The sequence below is a fragment of the Diabrotica undecimpunctata genome, unplaced genomic scaffold (genome assembly GCF_040954645.1).
Source record: "Diabrotica undecimpunctata isolate CICGRU unplaced genomic scaffold, icDiaUnde3 ctg00001132.1, whole genome shotgun sequence".
In the NCBI taxonomy this organism is placed as follows: domain Eukaryota; kingdom Metazoa; phylum Arthropoda; class Insecta; order Coleoptera; family Chrysomelidae; genus Diabrotica; species Diabrotica undecimpunctata.
The window spans coordinates 12,466-23,823 of record NW_027313070.1 but is presented as its reverse complement, the minus strand read 5'-3'; the positions used below and the strand labels follow the sequence as shown (position 1 = coordinate 23,823).

The 11,358-nt window shown below is 32.3% G+C and overlaps 1 long non-coding RNA gene across 1 annotated transcript; it reads left to right on the top strand.

Moving 5' to 3' along the window:
* Positions 1–3,057: 3,057 nt before the first annotated feature.
* LOC140431805 (uncharacterized) lies at positions 3,058–10,120 on the top strand. Its single transcript, XR_011949724.1, has 3 exons — positions 3,058–3,177; positions 3,405–3,478; positions 9,986–10,120. It is a non-coding gene; the product is annotated as an uncharacterized lncRNA (long non-coding RNA).
* Positions 10,121–11,358: the final 1,238 nt, after the last annotated feature.

The following is an 11,358-nucleotide window of genomic DNA, read 5'->3' as shown; positions in this document are numbered from 1 at the left end:
CGCGCTATCTCAGAGTACAAGTATACAATGTACCAACAGTCGAAGAAAGATGGGATAACATAAGAATGGTATCATCGATACAGCAACGCAAAGTGGAACTGTCACCCATTATAAAAAGCAAGCATGGATGACAGATGAAATAATCGAAATGATGGACGAAAGAAGACAGCTTAAAAATAGAAATAACTAGAGTATAAACGAAAGCATAATCTGATTCGAAGAAAAATCAGGGAAGCCAAAGAGTTATGGATGCAAGCAAAATGTGAGGAACTAGAAGAATTGTAACGAAAACATGACGAATTTACCACACATAAGAAAATAAAAGAAGTTACAGTACACAAAAGAAATACACCCATAACATTAACGAATAATGAAGGTCATGCACTATCCCTAGAAGACGAAGTAATGGAGGAATGGGAAAACTACATTAAAACATTAAAACTAACTTAAGTGCAAATACAGGACCATCAATCTTATAAGCTGAAGTGGAAAAAGCCATACACCAAGCCAAAAACAACAAAGCCAGTGGACCAGATCAAATATACAGCGAATGGCTAAAATTACTCTCAAATGACAATATAAAAGAACTCACTGTACTTTTCAATCAAATATATGATACCAGTGAAATTCCATCGACTGGTTAAAATCGATCTTTATTCCTCTACCTAAGAAACCAAACGTTAAGCAAATGTAGCGACTGTAGACTCATTAGTTTAATGAGCCATGCCGTTAAAATACTGTTGCATATTCTTCTAAATCGAATTAACAACAAGTGCGAAGAAATAATTAGTCAAGAGCAGTTCGGGTTCCGGAGATGCCTTGGAACTAGAGAAGCACTATTTTCTATGCAAACACTCCTTCAACGATGTTGGGAGGTAAGAAAACCCGTATAACGCGCTATCTCAGAGTGAAAAGGCATTTGATCGCGTTCAGCATACCAGACTAATTACCGCCTTGCAGAGCATCCAACTAGATGAGAAAGACATCAAACTTATTGCCAAACTTTACTGGAACCAAACAGCCATTATTAATACCAACAACAGAGAATCAAAGCCAATCAGTATTGAACGAGGCGTAAGACAAGGCTGTATACTATCTCCCACCCTCTTTAACGTGTATTCTGAGAATCTATTTAGGGAAGCTTTGAAAGATCAAAAAGGAATTATCATATGAGGAGAAATAATTAACAATATACGGTACGCCGACGATACTGTGATTCTAGCTGAAAACATCGACGATCTGCAGGAGCTAATCTATAGAGTTGACATGGAATGCACAAATTGGGGACTGTCGATAAATATCGATAAAATTAGATACATGGTGACCAGTAAAGTGGATATCGGCGCAACCCAACTGATATTAAACCAACAACCGCTGCAGAGAGTTCAGAGATTCAAACACCTTGTATGTTGGATTACCCAAAATCTAGATCCATCCTTCGAAATTCGATGTAGAATTGAACAGGCAAGAAACTCATTTCAAAAATTCAAGCCTCTATTATCCAATAATTCATTAAATTTGGAAATCCGTGAAAAGTTTACAAGATGTTACGTGTGGTCTGTACTTTTGTATGGATGTGAAACTTGGACTTTAAACGCCGATATCATGAATAAAATCGAGGCGTTTGAGATGTGGTTGTATCGAAGGATACTAAAAAATCCATGGACTAGCAGAACCAGAAACGAAGAAGTTCTTCGAAGAATGGGACATCAACGAACTCTATTACATATTATTAAGAGGCATAAACTAGAATATCTTGGACATATAATCAGAGGACCAAGATATGAGTTCCTTCGGCTAATTCTCAACGGTAAAATCGAAGGAAAGAAATTGATAGGACGGAAGAAACTCTCTTGGTTGAGGAATTTGCGGCAGTGGACAGGTTTGACAGCGGACCAATTGCTACACGTAGCGCAAGACCGAGATCAGTATAAAAATATTATAAGCATGGTAGTCGCCGACGTTCCGTAGGGATATGGCACTCTAAGAAGAAGAAGACCCTATAGTTGGAATCGCTCCACCCGCTATCAGAAGACAGGTCACGTTAGAGATAGAACTAAAGAAGCAGGAGACGTATCGAAGATATTCCTTGTATGGCCACCAAGTTCAGCCAAGTAAATTAAGATCTCGGAAAAACTTCCTGAAAAAATCACGATCCCTTCCCGAAGATCCAAAGACGCGCCGAATACACCTATGGCAAGCGTCAGCTACAACACATTTTGCTCCCTCAGAAGAAATGGTCGCTGCACAATTTGCCGTCTCCCACATGGAAAGCGCTAAACAGACTAAGAACTGGCGTTTCACGTTGTGCTAGTCATCTGAAGAAATGGGGATACTTGGAGGACGATACTTGCGACTATGGCGCGGTTCAAAATAGTCACCATCTACTATCATGCAAAGAGATGAGAGAGACCTGCACAAAAGAAGACCTATTCTTAGCGAATGACAGGGCCATCTATGTGGCCAACCATTGGAAACACAAAATTTAAAGCTGTTGGTGTTTCAGACACGGAAAGTAAGTACACTTGAAATCCAGAAAAAAGGAATAAAAAAGAAAACATGCCACACTTCTAGCATCCTTATTTTTATATTTCTTTATCCGTACATTCCATAATGCTTCATCAGCTTCGTACAACTCCATGAATCTCACACTCCCTTTCAGACCAATTTGTTTTTGTGTTTTCTTCTCGTTTTTGATTTTTCGACACCGACGCGATTTGAATTTTACAGTACCATACTACTTGGATCCAAGGAAATTGACCAACGTCCTACTTAACTTGGATAGAACCTGTTGATACAAGTGTACTGGGATTAACAGGTGACACGATCAAACTAGTTTCGAAGTGTTGCTCGCGCAACGTCCAAGCAGACTTTAACCAAGTTTACTTGGATCGTGTCGACCGGCATTTATCCGAACCACGAAACTGACGAACAGTATAATGCAATGAAGCTTCACTTCGCGATTGACAAAGTATGATCATTTTAAGAGGCCTAGATACTGCTTTGTGATAAACTATTAGTTTATATTTATTATTTTTAAAAACTAATAGGATTTGTATTTTTAGATTAACAAAAAGAACAAAATGTGCCCTAAGAAAATAGAATACGTTTTGCCGCCAAAATACAAGGCTGATTCACAACATTTTCTTAAATGTAATAAGGAGCATGTCGTAGAAGGTTAGTTCAACTACTAAGATTAGCTTAATACAGTTGAATACAGTTGGCATCTATAAAGAAATTTAAAGAATATTAGTTTTTAATAACGTATGAAAATAATTGTTTTAAGATTGGTAATATTTTAATTTACTTATGAACTTCCAGTGTGGATATCGTTTTAGTAGTAAAAGTTTTTGACAAATTACAAAAATTAATTATTAATACGTTTTAATAACTTTATATTTCAGATAACTCAACGACAAGTATACTTGACAAGTTCTATAATATGCAGATGTGTGTCAAGAAATGCGTTCCTGATTCGGTAAGTTGCCATTCTTAAATTTATTTAACTTTTGATGCAAATAAGTTAACTATCAATTGATAGTAATGAGCTGGGGTAGCAAAACAAAAAACCTTAAGCATAATAATGGACAAACAAGGAAACATTTTAGTAGAGATAGAACAAAAGTTAGGAAGATGGAAAGAATATAATAATATAGAGGAATTATTCCATGACCAGAGATAGGAAAATACATATGAATTTAATCAAAGTAAAGACGAGGGATCCGAAATAACAAAGTCAAAAATTATGCATGCAGTAAAGTCCATGAAAAATAATAAAGCTGCTGGTCCAGATGAAATACCAAGTGATTTGCTTATATTGGTCAATAAAAAAAACATAGATCTTTTAGTCCAACTACTGAACACAATCTATTCCACAGGAATCATTCCACATGAAATGCTGACATCAACGTTAATTTGTCTACCAAAGAAAGTAAATGCCAAAGAATGTAGTACTTATCGAACGATTAATCTAATGTGATGAGAGGCGAAAGATACAACATCTTGAGACTCATAGGTAATTGTTCAGAGCAGCTGCCTCAAAGGTCAGAATAGCCATGATGATTGCCAACATTCGTCGCGGAGATGGCACTTAAAGAAGAAGAAGATCAATTGACAACGTAAAAAGAGTAGCGAGAAACTGGCTGCAAGCGCACCAGTATAGAGAACCATGAAAAAGACTGACGGAGCCTTATGTTCAGCAGTAGATGCGATTGGTGAATGATAATGAAGTATAGAGTAAGAATACGTATCCATTTCAATGAAATAAATTAAATTTTTTTGGTAAAAATAGAAAATATAACTTAAACTATAATTAATTACATATTTCCTTCTTGTTATAGTAGGATGTTATATGAAATGTTTCCCAGATGGGCGGAAAGGTATCTAGTAAAAGTGATTGACTGAAAAAGAGATAAAGAACTTTACTGGGCAGGAAAGTACATTGCTCCAAAAACAATTTTGTGATAGAATCTGGACCTCCGGACTTTTCATATTTAAATGGGAAATTTGGGCATAGATTTCCTGCTGCATAATTTGAAATGATGTTATTTTAGGTGTTGGTATTGGTATTTTTAAATCTTCTTCTCATGGCGCCGTCTCCTTTCAAAGGTTAGCGATCCAAATGGCAATTGTAGTTTTGGAAACTGCTGCGCGAAAGATTTTTGCGGATAAGCGGTCGAACCATCTCCTCAGGTCTTTCAGCCACGAGTTTTGGCGTCTTCCTACTGATCTTTTGCCCTGTACTTTTCCTCCTAGTATAACTTAAAGTAATTCGTATCTTTTGTCTCTCAACACATGACCCAAGTATTGCATTTTCCTCTGTTTGATTATTCTTAGTAATTCCATTTGTTTACACATGCGACGAACTACCTCAACATTAGTAACTCTTTGTACCAATGGAATTCTCAATATTCGTCTGTATATATACATCTCAAAGGCATCTCTTCTTTTTTTTATTTCTAAATCTAATTAATTAAATTTCTGCATCAAATTTCTAGTAAAATATTTTATCAATAATATATCACTATAGTTGATGAAGATCATGATAAAATTTTTCTTAACCTCCACAATAATCTTCTTTTATTTTGAGAAAAATTGTGATTATTTATAATTTGTGTAGGCAACTTTTTTTTATGAGCAAGATATTATGTTTTAATTAATTGGATATAACTAGTTACGGAGATTTTAAAAAAAAGTACGACAATAAAGCTTAAAAGCAAGTAAAGCGGCGGGATCTCTTAATGACACAATCTGGAAGAACAAAAACCTAAGACAAAACACGAAAACAAGAATCTATAAAGCAACAATTAGACCTATATTAACATACACGACGGAGACAAGACCTGACACATCTAAAACGAGACGACTACTAGAAACAACAGAGATGAAAATACTCGGACGAATATCAAAAAAATGTCTGTTTGATAGGGAGATAAGAGAAGCGAAAACATAAGAGAAGAATGCAATATAGAAGACATAAATGAATGGGTGACAAAACTGAAACAGGAGTGAAACGAACACATTAGTAGAATGGCAGAGGATAGGATAGTAGGAATAGCAAGAAATAACGCGCTATCTCAGAGTAGAAGTATTGATAGACCAAGAAAAAAGGTTATAATTAGACTTCGGCAAATATGCAAATAAAAATGTAGAAAATATGCGCATAAATATGCACGTGTTTACCCAAAAATATGCAAATATTTTACAAAATATGCATACAAATAAATAAAAAAATCGTAAAATAGTAACAATTTTATTTAAAAAAAAAAGTGTACATAACTAAATATTTCCTACTATTCATTAAGACTTACATTTATTTTAAGTAACTACATCATTTTTAAGTATGAATAAACTTATTTACAATTATGGTAACAACAAATGACCAAGTGGTGTTCAAAATTTTCTAACAAAAACTTGTGGCTTCTGTCTGAGTACATATATTTATATATGGAAAAACTTCGTTCAACATCAACTGATGTAACGGGAGCATTTTTCAAACTAACCAAAACATTTGGTTCTAAATTAATTGTTTCCGAAATATTTCCAGCTAGAACACTGACTACTTCAGAAAGAATATGGTAACCTTTATTTTTTTCCATAGTAGCTTCAAATTTTTTTAAAATATCTTTTCCAATATTACCTCTAACGTTCCGACAACATGACGCAAATTCTTTTATTAATGCTGTACTTTCGAACAATGACAGTTTTGGTGATTCTAACTCAGTAATTGTTTTTGAACAAAACTAAAATTTGATTTTATAAATGAAAGTTCTTGTTGAAGCAAGTTACTCTGAAAAGTTTGTTTAGAATCCAAAAGAGATTGGGAACTTTCATCTGTTAACGTATCAATTATGTTCTTTATTTTAACAAAATGATCTGCATAAAAATTAGCTGCTTTTAACCATGTTCCCCATCGCGTTAAAATAGGTTGTGGTGGAAGATGAATGTTAGGTAGCATTTCTTTATAAAGTTGAATTCTTATAGGAGATTTAAGAAATACTTTTTTAACACTGGATATCATGGTATTTACAAGAGGAAACTTTTTTCGTATTTCCTCTGCAACTCTGTTTAATCCATGCGCTACACAAGTAACATGTATTAAATCTGGGAAAAATATTTTTAAATGTTGTCCTGCTTTCATCATATAAGGAGCAGCATCCGATAAAATAAGCAGTAATTTATTAGAAGGAATAGTTGTCGGAAGAAAAAAAGTTGCTAATGTTTCTTGTATAAAACGCGAAATTGTTAAAGCATTTGTTTTCTCAATAAATGAGCAATATACTTTCCTGAGGAATCAGTGGTTTCGTCTACAGATATGTAAAAATAATTATCTGCAATTTCTTCCTTAATATTAATTAACACCGACGAGTATAGCCCGTTCACATTATTTCTTCTTAGAGACCGATCACTTGGAACATTAAGTTTGCAATATTTTTTTAAAAACGAACTAAAATTTACATTTGCTAATTTTAAAAGAGGTATGTTTGCAGACACTAATGTGCGACACAAGTCTTCATTAAAAGTTTCTTGCTCATCTAATTGTTTTGAAGTAGATTGGAAACATTTGGCCATTGAAGTTTGATGTTTTTCTCCTATTTTTCCTTTTTTTTTGCAATGTGTGAAGCAGTTCTCACATGTTGGTCTATCTGAAATTTCTTCTCACATGCTATCTATAAATAAAAATAAAAACCTTTATTTTAACCCAACCTTTAAAATATAAAAATATACAAGGTGTTTTTGGTTAATCAAATAACTGGTTTGGAAAAAAAAACACTCGCTAAGTGTTTTAAATGCAGTATTAATTCACAAATTAGTTTTTGTTACTAACCATTAGTACATCATATAACTTATTTTAAAATTCAACAAAAGTTTTTTTTTTTGTTAATTCAATTACAATAAAAATAATTGTGTTTTAGAATAGCTGACCTTATAAAAAAAAGTAAAGGTGAAAAATTTTTCTAACTACACACCATTGTATTGTACCATGGACAATTTTTTCTCACTAAAGGAAGCTATTTTTCATTTAAAAACAACCTACGAGTACTAAATTTCAAGTAAATACGTTTATTGGTTTTAAAGTTATTGTTGTTATTAACTAAAAGAATTTAATTTTTTTTAATTTTAACACCCTGTATCTCGAAAAGTAAATAAGTTTGACCCCTCATTAACTATATCGTTTTATTCAATTTTTCGAGAAGTATCTACAGTCAAACGTTGTAAGTGTCATTTGGAAACACCCTGTATGTATGAAATATTAGATATTTAATAGAAAATATTAGATACTTACAATTTTGCCACAGACTGAACAGTAGATTTTTCCTATATCCATAAACAGCTCTTTTTAAGGTTTAATCCAAGTTGAAGCACTGGTTGTTTTAGGCATTATAAAATCACAATCTTCCTTTTTGTTACGCACAACGAGTGTTTACGCTTTGAATATCAAAACAAAAATGATTTACAAATCTGAGCATCAAATTAGAAATGTTTAGGTACCTAATTCAATAAACTGGGAGATTTTGGAAAATCCCTAAATTAGGAACAAAACTATTAGCCGTTTACCTGCTGTTAAGATACAATAAATTGTAGATAGATTTGGGGATTAGATCATAAAATGCAAATGAGCGAACCCTTAGCGATTATCCAATAACTGAATGCCTCAGTGACCGAGACTTTCTAAGAATGTTGAGGGCTACTTAAATTGATCTTCTTTGAAATTGTAAATGTTTTGTACCTGTAGAGATTACGTACTTAGATCATTTCTTGATTAAAATGACTACAAAATTTTATACAAGAATTGAAATAAATTGGTACGTTTAAAAATTTTCAAATACAGTATAAAAATCTGAACTTTTATGCACTTTATGCAAACTTTTATACAAATATGCCAAAATATGAAATATTTGCATAAAATATGCACAATATGCAATATGCATATTTGCCGAAGTCTAGTTATAATAATTTAAACAATTTAGGAGGCTAATATTGAAGAAGAAACAGGCTTTAAAGCCTACATAAAAGAAGGACGAAGAAGAAGAAAAATTAATTGTCAAACCACAGCTGAAGTGAATGTGACACATTTTCAAACTGCAATAAAAAATAGAGAATATCGATCTTAGACATAACACTTATCCGAAATACTTAAGTAACACTCTTGATCGTAACTGTAACTGTAACATTACTTACTTAATCTATTATCTTAGTATTCTCTGTAGCTGAATACTGCGCTCCAGTTTGGACAAATAGCTGTCACACCAAAATTATTCATATACAATTAAATAATATAATGAGGCTGATTTCTGGTACTATTATTTGACATCCACACTCTGGCTACGAATGCTATGTAATATATTACCCCCTGATCTTAGCAGAAACACGTGAATTACTTCACTATATTACGTGAGTACTAGTTTAAAATCAAGAAAGCCACACACATGCATAACTAAATATCTTCACGACAGTAACTATAACTCTATAGAACAGTATATTTTCGATTGGAACCAATAGACAAGTGACCAATTACAGGCCTGGTTTCAAGGCTACACCTGCAGTATCACCGGCAACGTTGAACATTAAACGCAAACAGCTTTTCGCATTAACTCAAGTGCGCGCTGGCCATAGCAGGTGTGAAGATTCGCGAAACAGATTTGGAAGAAGGATATCAAGGGAATGCATCTAAACACTCCGTATATTGTATTTGGCACCTAGGTCTTTTCTATTGGTATTTTGCGGCACGCAGCCACGTTTCAACCAATAGGCGGCGAGGTGCCAAACACATATATGGAATGTTACTTTTGGTGCGAAATTCATATACGGAATGTTAAATATTCGTAGACCCAAATAGACGACTTCTCATTAAAATCAGAAAAGGAAAGTGATTTTAAAATATTTTTTAATGTATTATTAAAAAAAAGTAAGTCAGTACAATTGGAAATAAAACAAAATATATTTAAATAAATAATAAAAAATTTTAATTTTTAAAATGCGAAACGTTTTTGTGACGCTTTTTAAACCTTTTTTTAGGAGGTTGAACTTTAGGTGGTTGTCCAATTGGTAATGTATTTGACCCTCTAGTAACTCACCACTTTCTTCGACTGATTGAATTTGGTTGCACTCTTATATTGGCCTTGTATTCAAACCGTCTTGCCGAGGAAGCAATCTTTAATATTTTTATATCAGCTTTTTTACACATCTTTAATATTGTTCTGAAGCTATTTTCTTGTGGCATTTTAAATTAATTACTATTTAAATGGGAATAAGCCACAATTAAAGGTTAAAATACGTTTATTGACGTTTCAATTTCCACTTCGAAAATCGTTTTTCGATTTCTTTTTTTTTTTTTTTCGAAAAAGAACGATTTCCGAAGTGGAAATTGAAACGTCAATAAACGTATTTTAACCTTTAATTGTGGCTTATTCCCATTTAAATAGTAAATTACATCTTTAATATTATGCACAGATTTTTCATTAATTTATTTGTATATTTTTAGCACTACATTTATTTTTAAAGATCGATTTCAAAGAATGGATGAGTCAAGAAAAGGATCTTATTTATATTTTAAAAAATAAAATTCCTTGTGTACAAATCTTGTTTGATTTTTTAGATTGTAGGGTATGTATCTAAATATGAAAGAAGAAAATAAATACCTCAATTTTATTTTAAAACATGATTTATTTTGCATATTTTAAAAATAATTTTTATAAAACTTTAAAATTTTCGTCTCTTAGTTGAAATTTTATAACTTGGATATGAACCATCTCATTATATATCACTCATTATCTGTTTGGCCTTTCCCATTACTACCGGAATTTAAGTAATATGTTTTTTCCGAGAACAGATTATTTTGTTAGAGTAGCAAGACATAGGTACCTATATGTAATTATTTTGTCAGTTTCCGGCACACATTTATTTTGTTCAGTATTTTTTGGTTTCTCAAGCTCTAAAAAACCAATTTTTGATAATTAGATAAAGTTAACAAACAATTTTCAGCTATACATCTGCAAGACCTAGCAATTTTATACGTCGCGACAGATATTACGTGCTTTAACTAGTTATAAAAGGAAATATTTAGAGAAGAAGAAGTGTAGAAAAGTAAAGAGTCTCATGGCAACTTGCCGAAACGGTATGTATGTTATGTATGGAATGCACATAAAGAAGAATATCTGTAATAAAACATCATATTTCTTCAAATTTTAATATGATTTTGTTCATTTTTTTTCCACTATTTTTTTTATTAAACCTCCTTTATCATCTCATCTTGTTCCGTTTCATTACTTACTTTAATTTTCAGCACCAGCGATTTATTTTGCTGGCTTACCGTCTCTCTGGCTATTAACTTACAGTCCTAATAAATTTCCTTTTTTTTATCACGAAATAATCTATTTGGGAGTGAATTATCTACTTTTGAGTATGGTAAGTTGACTTTCTCGTTTTAAACAGAATGTGTTAACAATTTCCATAGAAAAAGCTATTGATAATTTGAACATCTCATATCTATTATCATTTCTAGTTCTAGAATTTTAGTCTTCCATATATCGCTTAGTATCATCTCTTGAATTGATTAGTTGTGCATTAAAAATTTCTCCTCTTATGACTTTCTCTTCTGAACTAATAATACTGAACATTTTTTACAAGTTCTATATTGGAAACTTGTGCAAACTATATGAATTTTAGCTATTTTAATTACATTCTTGTAATACTGTAAATTAAAATTTGGCGCAGTCATAAAAAATCTTTAATATATATTATGTTTATATGAATCGCTACCTGCAGAAAGACATCATGTCCAATATGTACGAATTTTGTGTATTTTATTAAAATTGTTTCTAGTAGCAAAACGCAACGTTTACTACAAAAAGGAAA